Raw genomic sequence first — 10,239 nt, forward strand, 5'->3', positions numbered from 1 at the left:
TATCTTAAGCCAACAGCCCAGTGTACTATTGTATTTAGGTTGCAATCGTTCTTATCCTACCGATTTAATGGTTTTGTAATGTTTGCATATTACAAAGACCTTAGTTAAGACAGTTATGTAAATTGTGTTTCATGTTGGGTTTACTTTTGACTGACAGGTTAGATGCATTAGGTGTACTATGAATTTGCTGTGTGCCTAGCAACCTGTTTAAAGTTCTAATGAAAGTAGCGTGATTAGAGCTGTAAAACATTGACACGACTCGAGAACCTGACCTGAATCGGGAACCTGACATGTATCCAAACAATAGGGTCAAACTAGTGACCTGTAACCTGACCAGGACTCAACCTAATGTTAATCGACAACCGATTTAGTCTAATACTTTAAGATCCGATAGTAACCGATTTGATACGACCCGACAACAATCCGCACCCGAACTAGTATAGACTCAATTAGCAGCTGAAAACGGTTATAACCCGACACAACCTGTTATTGACCCAAGTCATGGAAGGTTTGATAAAATTTAATATACTTTTTATTCAACTGATGTATTGGTACAATATAATTCTGTAAACACTCAATCCTTAACAACTTAGTACAATTATGTTCAGCTTATATACCTTTTGTTCTCTATTACTTCGTATATAGGTTTGACATCTTGATAATGTTTGATCAAATTACTTAGGGCATAATTTTATTGATTTAACTTGACCACATCTATAATTATTTGATTTGAACTTGAACCAAAACCAAGAATGATCTAACTTTAAAATTATCCGACCAAATAACTATTTGACACAACCCTAACTCTAACCCAAATGTACTATTTATTAACCCGTACAAACCTGAATTAACACAACTCGAGGCTGAAATTGAACTTGATTTCAATTTGACTTGAACTGAACCCGACCTACACTCGAAAAGGGTGAATGATCCGGAATAACCCGAACCGAAATTGACCCAACCCAAACCTAAACATGATCTGAGGCTAAATTGAGCCAACATAACATGATCCTGATTTGAACCGAGACCTAATTTGACCCGACCAAACCTGACTTAAATGCTCGAATTTACATCTCTAGGCGTGATTGGTGTATTTAGATTCGTTTTATAGGATAGGTTTGGATATGGATCTGGATCATTTTTTGACATCCGGATCTAGTTTACATCCAACTCGTAGATCCAATTTTGATATATATTGGAAAAAAAAATATTTATATACTTCTTGTATTATTAAATTTAACTTGCTATAAAGAATTTTTTTTTTGTGTAATTTGTGGTTATAGGGGTGTAGGCGTCGTTTGAACTGGGCCTACGTTAAGTGCATGTGTGAATATGCTTGACACTCATAGGAAGTGGGAATTGGCGTATACGATTAGGGACAAATAAAGTAGGGAGCCGCCAACAAGTTTTTAAAGAACTTATAAACCGTTCACGGATCATATAAGACAACCACGATAGGCAACAATGATTGACCCGTGAAGGTTACACCCCATATATAATCCATGAGATTACTAACTCTATATGGTTCGGAACCACGAAAGGAGGATAGGAGATGATAGTACGAAGTGAGTCATGGAGTTGCATTCGCCCGTATTGGCTCTACTCGATACTTATAGTGAAAAGTAATTCCTGCAATCTCAAAGGCATGCAAATAAATATTCAATTCGCTCTAAACTATTATTATGCTAAATTGGTTGAATATTAGCGCGACACATAATTCTAAAATATTTGTGATCACTTAATTAAACAACAAGATTAAAAAGGAACCTAAACTAGTTGTCCAAATTATCTTACTAGGCGTGATTTTCAATTATATATTCCCTTTAACATGCAATATGGTGATCATAAAAAAATATAATAGAATAAACATTAATGTTGGAAGCAATTTCAACAATAAATTGTTAGCTAGTCAAATAAAATACAAATAAACCTAATCATGATACTACCAATAAAAATAATAAGAGTAATTAAGTGATTAATTACTCACTTTCCACGTTTCCTTGAATTGCTACATGTAGACACTCATTTGTGTCTCCCCAAAACCAAACCCGGTGATGAGTACCTTTCGCGTCGAATCATAATCGAATGAAGCGAAAGTGTGGAAAGTTTGGTGTTGCGGATAGTTTTGATTTCTTTTCTCGATCTTCTCTCTGTTTTTGAAAACTTATTTTAAGAAAACAGCCAATCCAGTTTGGTTGGTCCATGATATGAGTCCAATAGTAGTGTAGTTGGATGGGGCTTGACAAGAGCTTTCCAACGATATATTATAAGCCCAATTCCGATGAATATTGAGGAAGTTATGGCCAATTTACTAAACTGGGCTCGGTTTGAGCCTTATATGCGGCCCAATGATCTAGGGGAGGGCCTAATATGATTTATCATTCCTAATGCAATTAGGAATGATTTTAGTCTTCTAGATTCTTCTAGAAGGTTCGTTTCATTCCTAATTCAATTAGCATTGATAAATTGACTTTTGTTGACTTTCAGAGTTTTAATTAAAATCAAAGAGCATTTCTGAGGAAAGTACGATTTTATCCTCCTGTACGACAATTTTTATCTGATTTTAAGAAAACGCGTGATTTTCTGAATCAGCGCCAAACGCCAGCTGTAGCGCCTGGTGCTACGCTTGGCGCCTGGCGCCAGCATTGGCGCCTGGCGCTAATGTTGGCGCCTGGCGCCAATAGCCAGCATTGGCGCTAATTCAGTTTTATCTGCGCCAGACTCTGTTTTGATATTTTATCTTTTTGGCTGATTTTCTTTATAAATAACGTATTAAAAACTCCGTTTTCGGGAACCAGTTTTAACCAATTTTCAATAATCATTCACCAACTCTCATCAAGATTTCCCTTATTACTCTCTCTCTCTCTCTCGTTTTAAACTAGCTTTTCTCAAATACAAAATTCCGCATTCATTAGATCTAGAAACACCTAGCCATATTCGAAGTTGCCTTCGCCCTAGACGTGAAAGGTTTAATTTCTGAGGGTTTGGTCCCAAATCTCTCTTTCAATTATTTAATTTAATTGTTGTTTTGTTTATTATAATCCTTGAAGTTACTAACGTGTGTATTTTGTTATTAGAAAGAGGTACGAGACATCAAAGTAAGTACTTTAATGATCTTTATTGATGTTATTATGTAGAAATCATGCTTAGGTTATCATTTTGATTCCTAGTATCATGTCTAGGGTAAATTTAATATTAAGTATGATTAAAAGTATGATGCTTCCTATGTTCTTCCTAATATTTATGATTGTTAGTATCATGTTAGGGTTAAATATATGATTTTTATTGCTTAGTGACATGCTAGGGTTTGTTATTAATCTTGTTAGTCTCATGCCTAGGATCTTGCTATTATTATGCTTTAACATGATTATTTTAATTATGAATATTATTATTTTTATAATTGCTATAATTTTAATGATTATTATTATGTTGCTTGATATTTATTTTTATTTCTTGATCACGCCTTTTATGCATATTTAAAGGGAATTTGTACTTGTAATCACGCTTAATAAGATAACTAATAATCTTGTTTAGGGTTAATTTGATTATAATTCAAGTGATCGCCAATAATAGATTTATTTGTGCATTAAATTCAATCAACATAGATAAACAGGTTTAGGGTTAATCCTATTAATTGTATGTTAGTCAGAAAGCGCACATGAATACGATCAGAACAAAGTAGAGGCCTATTATTAGGGCAGATTCAATCTCTTTTAGGTTGAATTTGTACCTTCATCCCCGAACCCTATTTTGGTTCAAGACCTTATGGAGTTGACGATCTCTTGGATCGTTGAGGGGTGTAACCTTCACCCTGTGAACGGTTTACAAGTTCCTAAAATTTGTTGGCGACTCTTTTGCTCTATCTTCTTTCCCTTTGGACGCCACCATGCTTAAGTGTATGATCACAGTGGGGTTCAAGCTAAGGGGATTAACGCTTGAAATTATTCTCTACTGATATGTCTATTTTATATAATGTTTTACCCCCGTCCCTTGGTCATAATTAGTAGTGTTTTTGGCCCTTTAGGGCCACTTTTATTACTAATATGTGTTTTCTAGTGTTTTCGTAGTTCTGGTTAAGTTTTGCAAGGAATTGCACCTTTGGAGCATTTTCCCGGGATTTTTATGAAGCAACTACGAGCATTGGAGGAACACGACCATTCTTGGAGCCCAAGGCCGGCTAGAGTCATCGAGCCGGTGATTAAGGGTTCGGTTAATTGGACAATGTATTCGAGACCCGAGAGGAAATATGGATTGGGCCGAGAAATCTAGCCCAATCGAAGTCCAAACCATGAAGATGAAGCCGGGTCCGATCGGGCAAGCATACGCCCGATCGGGCGAGCTGCGCGCATGCCAGCTATCAAGGAAAGGCGCGCCCGATCGGGTGAGCGTAGGCTCGATCGGGCGCGGCACTTTAGGCTGGGCAATGAGAAAAAGGCGGGCCCGATCGGGCGCCCCCTTCGCCTGATCGGGCGCGTGTTTTTCTAGAACCTGATTAAGTTTAGTTAATTCTTGTTTTAGGGGAAGTATGTATTCGTTTTGTACGGATTAATTACGTATCTTCTTTCTCTTAGACTTTCTCTCTCTACTTAGTATTTTTCTCTCTCTTAAATTCTCTCTAACTCTTGTTCTTAATTCCTTCATTAATTCCAGATTTAGTTTGGTACAATTTCTTCCCTTTTTAATTTCAGTTATTTTTAATTGCTCTCTTGATCATGTTCTTATTTATTTATTTGCTTGGTTTAATTATGATGATTAGTGAGTAGTTTAATTCTAGGGTTTATGGGGATCCATAATTAATATGAAGGGATAGTTTGTAATTATTGATTGTTGATATTGCATGATAATTTCCTATCACTACTACAAAAATGACCTAAGGTAACACCACATGGTATCACTTTGAAGGCTAGAAATTTAACTAATTTATAAGTAACACTATTGTAACATTTTGATATTATGTAACACTTGATTGTAACACTTTGATATTAAGTAACACTTAGTTGTAACACTTTGGTATTTAGTAACATTTTGATGTAACACTTGCTGATAATATTAAAAAAAAAATATATATATATATTAATGTAAAAAAGAAAAAAAAAAAAAGAGAAAGAAGTAAAGGGCATTTCAATTCATTATCTCCATTGCATTTCATTATTTCAGCTCGAGCTCTCTCTTTGCAATGCATCCTCCACCGCAGCCCTCCCCCCTCCACTACAACCACCTCCTGACCGGTGATCCACCATAGCTCTCCTCCACCGCACACTCCCTCCACCACGTACAGCTCCTCCTCTCTCGCTGTTTCCCATTAAAGCGCATAAGCGACTTCAGAAATCAATTGAGGCGACCTCTGAAATCAATTGAGGCGTCTTCTAAAATCAATTCAGGTGAATTCTAATATCCATTGAGGCGAATTCTCTCAGGTAACAAGTTGTTTCCCTATGCAATAATCGAATTTCAATTTCACAATCTAGGGTTTATCCTTAATTTAATTGGCAGTATATTATTTAATTTAATTTAATTATTTTAATTCACAATCTAGGGTTTATCGAATTTAATTTCTCAATCATCGAATTTGATTAAGTTTCTATTGAACTATTGGTTGTAATATTGATTTTTACTTCACTAGGTATTCGAAATATGCATGTAATGTGGGTTACTGTTGTTGTAAATTTTTAACTCCAAGAGAAAATTTTTTCTAATTTTTGGGTAAATTTTTCTGATTTTGAATAGTAAATTTGTGTTTCCATGTGATTTGCAATTAGATGGTTAATCTGAAATAGATGATTGTTATTAAAAAAAAAAAATGATTAAATACTTACTATTTTGCAGTTTCAATTGTTTTTTTTTTTTTTTAAACATTTGGCTATTATTTTTGTTATCTGAATTGTTAGTTTGTTATCAGGGAATATTGTAATAAATAGAAGGGAGGGAAGGGAAGTAAGATCATTCTAAAAAGTTGTATTATAGATTGAAAGACAGCAATGTAATCTCATAGTAATAAGCAATAAAGATGGAAGCTTCCGGTTGTTTGATTGATTCTAATAAGGATAATGGTAGTGGCTTTAGGCCACAACTCTCAAGGCAACTTTAGGTTGCTAGTCTCTCAGTTAATCCTAACAATTTACACAAACTAATACAGAATAAGCTAACCTCTTATATACTAAGGCACTACTACAAAATTACCTAGCTTCCAATTTAGAGATTTGGAATGTAATGTCAGAACATAAAAAATTAAAGTGCCACCCCTCCTTAGTGGAGTATTAATTTTGTTTGTTTTCTTCTTCTGCCAAGTCATTGTTGCGTGCCATGTCATTGTTGTCGTTAGTTGCTTTGCTTGCTTTCCTCCTTGTGTAAACTTTGAATTGAGGTTGCGGATGGTTCATCACAAGTTGTAAGTAGAAGTTTTGAAAGATAAATCCTTCCTCTCAAAAGAAGGAAATTGTGTCGAGTTCACACTGAATATCAATACAATTTATCCTTGGGCTATTGCATCTTCTCGTTAATTGCTTTGAATTCACTGTTTGAATCTAATTCCTAGCAAAGTTTTAATGAAAAAATGTTACCCTTGGGTGAGTTAATCTGCTCAATTAGTTGCGCAACAATAATTATCTATATATTGATATGTTTAAAACTCATTTGTGGTAAACAATCTAGTAGTATTCAAGTAGTGTTTCTTTATATGGTTGAGTAGTCTGCCAATTATGACTTTCTGTCATAAATTTGGGTTAGATGGCATGGTTTATCTGCTCAACTAATTTTCTCTTGTTTGTACCAAATTTGATGGAAATAAAACCTACACTCTGGCATACCAAATTGAAAGCTTACCGATGCTGTAGCCAGAGGTCCTTCTCAATGGTATGCCTGACCTGTTTGGAAACAAAATATAAAAAAATTATTAAAAGAAAAAAGAGAATTCAATCCAATGGTATGTGTATATATGTGAAACGTCTTGTACATGGTTAGTTTCATATTTTGCTTCTTTATACTTGTGTAGACCAAGAATGAAAAAAAACCAGCTGTAAGTAGGACAATGAGAGAGACACAGGCTGCTACCGGTGCAATGAAGGCTTCTTTTTCTTTTGTAAAGTACATGATGTGCTCGAGCAAAGAGATGGGTTACTCTCCACACCTTCATTGCAAGGGTAAGAAGGTTGGTTTAGTTGACTGATCTGATTTGCTACAATTGAACTCAACAAAAAAAAAATTATCAACTAAATCTTCTTTTTCAAGAATAGAATTTAAAACAGGAAGTTAACTGGACCAAGAACGAAAAAAAAAAAAAAAAACAACTGACATGTATATCTGTGAAACGTCTTTTATAAGTATCAAAGAAAGTGATCCACTTCTGGATCTTTCTAGCAGAAGTTCTGTGACTGAACCATTGAAGCTATTTCCTTAAAGATTCCTGGAAGCAGTTCCGACTTCCGAGGAAGTTACTCTACTTATAATGAAATGTTTGTTTATCAATAAAACAATGAAAGAGAAAGGGGTTTACAAGATTCTCAGTAAAGGCAATTATGTGAGGAACTCAGGTATGTTTCCACTTAGTTTAATATCTGACAAATTTCTGAAATAAATACAGAGTAATACATTAATACATGAGAGCAATAAAGGACTTAGCGCGTAGAAATAAAATTAACTGATTTTGTGCCAATGCAGTTCAGAAACTCTAGAAATAAAACTTAATTGTTTGTAGAAACATTACAAGACCTTTAAGCTAGTAAGATTTGAAATTGAAGTTGCGATGTCACTGGTAAGTCCCTTCTGAACTCAAATTCCTAACCACAGTGTAAATGATTAAATTTATAGTGTTCTGACTTCTATTGTAGAAACATTAGTTATTAAGATACTTTTACTTATGTCATATATAGGATCAAATAGATCAAGATAGATGAAGGATTGGAGTAGCAAGTAATGATGCCACAAGAAACATGCTTGCACATATGTAGCTGCCGATGTAACTGAACTGTTGCTGTTGTGCTGATGTCACTGCTGTTTTTAAGATTAAATCTGAAGTCTTATATCCTTTAATCTTCTCTAAATGCATATTGATATGAATTGACTATTGTGTAAAGACTTCATGTTTATATTTGCTCTATTTACAGTTTAAAGTGCATGTGCTATGATTTTGAGGTCTTATGTATAATGTATTGATATGTTCAAACTTTATTGTAGCTGAATTTGACTTACTTATAAAAAATCAAGGGCAGAATGTATTCTTACCTCTTTGGATTGCAAGCCTATTATTCTTGGCTGCTAACTGTTTCTTTATTTCTCATTGTGCTAGTTGGCTTTAGTTCCAAATCACATTATTGGCCTCCCTTAAAGAATCTACAATAGGCATCTAGTGTTGCTGTCGCTCTGACTGTTACTGCTATTTTTACTGTCTGCCGCTGTAAACTGCTGTTACTGCTGCTATAAACTACTAGTATTTATGTCTGCTGCTAGCTGCTGGTACTGATGTACTGCTGATGTCTACTGCTAGCAGCTGCTATTTGCTGTTATCGCTAGATGTTGCTATCTGATGTTACTATTGGTCTACTGCTGATTGCTTGCTACTGCACTGACTTATTAGCTGAGACTAAGATTGCTTACATAATGATATAGATGTTAGATTGGTTGCTAGTTAGGAATTTAGAATGCAATAATTTTCAGAGGAACATAGCTATTATGTTACGAAGTTTTGTATTGGCATATCAATTTAACTAATTTACAATGTCCCAATCATGGAAATATATAATTTCTCGGCTTCATGCCACTGTAAACCTTGAATTATATTTTATGTTCAATTATTATCCATTTTGTGGTAGATTAAATTTGAGATGTTGGGTATGTTAATTACAACCTTCTTATTAGATGGATGAGCTTGCTTATATTTTATATGCTAATTAATTAATTCCTTTTTTTTTTGCGGTTGTGTGTGTGCATGTTTTTGGATGCTGATTCTCTATAGGTGGTGCTGCTCTTCTGTTGTGCTGTTGCTACTTCTGCTCTGCTGCCCTGCAATTGTGGTCATTGCTACTGCTGCCTTGTATGCCATGATGTAATGTTGCTGCTGTTTTAGACAACTGCTGTTCTTTGATGTTTGCTGGAATGCTGCTACTACTACTACTGTTGCTCGTGTTCTTGTGATTTTTTTTTTTTCATTTTTTTTTGGAAGTGTAACTTTACAAGTTGTTAATGAAAAAATATGAGTTTTTACATACTCATATATTAGCTGTGTTAGTTGTAAATTGACAGTTATTAATGTAAAACATTATATATATACTAGGGCAGCTATTGCGCGCGATGCGCGCGCATAGCTAGTCATATCTAGAAACTCTTTCGGATTGTTTTAAAATCACAAATTTAGTTTTTGGCAGAATTAAAATATGTAAACAACTATGTTTATGGGTATAAATGTCCAATACAACTAACATTAATGCATGAGAGCAAATAAGTACATAATTAAATATTTTAGAGGGTATAATTGTCAAAACACTATTCATTAAAAATAGTTATACATATTAATGAGGGTACATATGTAAATACACATTTTAAAGGGTATAATTGGCATTACACTATTCATAAGAGTAATTTTCTACTTTTTATAAGGTAAGGATATACAAGTTTTTTTTTTTTTTTTTTTTTTTTTTTTTTTTTTTTTTTTTGACAAAGGGATATATATACAAGTTGTTAAATAATCATTGTAGTAGTAGTAGTTGTATAGTAGTAATAATAATAATAATAATAATAATATAAAAATAAATAAATAATAAAATAACAACAAAATGTTCCTTCAAAAAAAAAAAAAAAAAAAAAAAAAAACAACAAGTGTATTGAATTGTTTTAATTCTTTGCAATTAGATTATGAATCGAGCAGATGTAATTTGATTGTGAATGTTAAGCAGTGTTGAATTGATGAATCGAGCAGATGTTGATTTAATATTAAAGGCTATTTTTAATAGGAACTTAGGTCTAATAAATTGCGAGAGCCTGTTAGATCCATGTTGGTTAATAAATTGCGAGAGCCTGTTAATCATGTTATCTATGCATTGTTAATTATTAATTGCTTCGTTCTATCCCGGAATATTAATTATTGGTGAACCTGTGACCCTAGGTTTCCTTATTATTGATTCTTTTCTCCCTAAACTCATCCTTCGTAGTATAGAATTCATATTTAAAATACTGGTTACTTAGATAATTTAGATTATAATAATTAATTAGAATTAAAAAGACTTGTTTCCCTGTGGAGATCGACCC

General features: G+C 33.7%; 1 long non-coding RNA gene across 2 annotated transcripts; it reads left to right on the forward strand.

Moving 5' to 3' along the window:
• Positions 1-5,112: 5,112 nt before the first annotated feature.
• LOC145623900 (uncharacterized) lies at positions 5,113-9,585 on the forward strand. 2 transcript variants are annotated; one of them, XR_014110291.1, is made up of 3 exons: positions 5,113-5,417; positions 6,992-7,147; positions 7,360-9,585. It is a non-coding gene; the product is annotated as an uncharacterized LOC145623900 (long non-coding RNA). The 2 variants fall into 2 exon arrangements; XR_014110292.1 differs by having other exon boundaries at positions 6,992-7,139.
• The last annotated feature ends 654 nt before the right edge of the window (positions 9,586-10,239 follow it).

Source organism: Chenopodium album, chromosome 3 (assembly GCF_948465745.1).
Source record: "Chenopodium album chromosome 3, dcCheAlbu1.1, whole genome shotgun sequence".
In the NCBI taxonomy this organism is placed as follows: Eukaryota; Viridiplantae; Streptophyta; class Magnoliopsida; order Caryophyllales; family Amaranthaceae; genus Chenopodium; species Chenopodium album.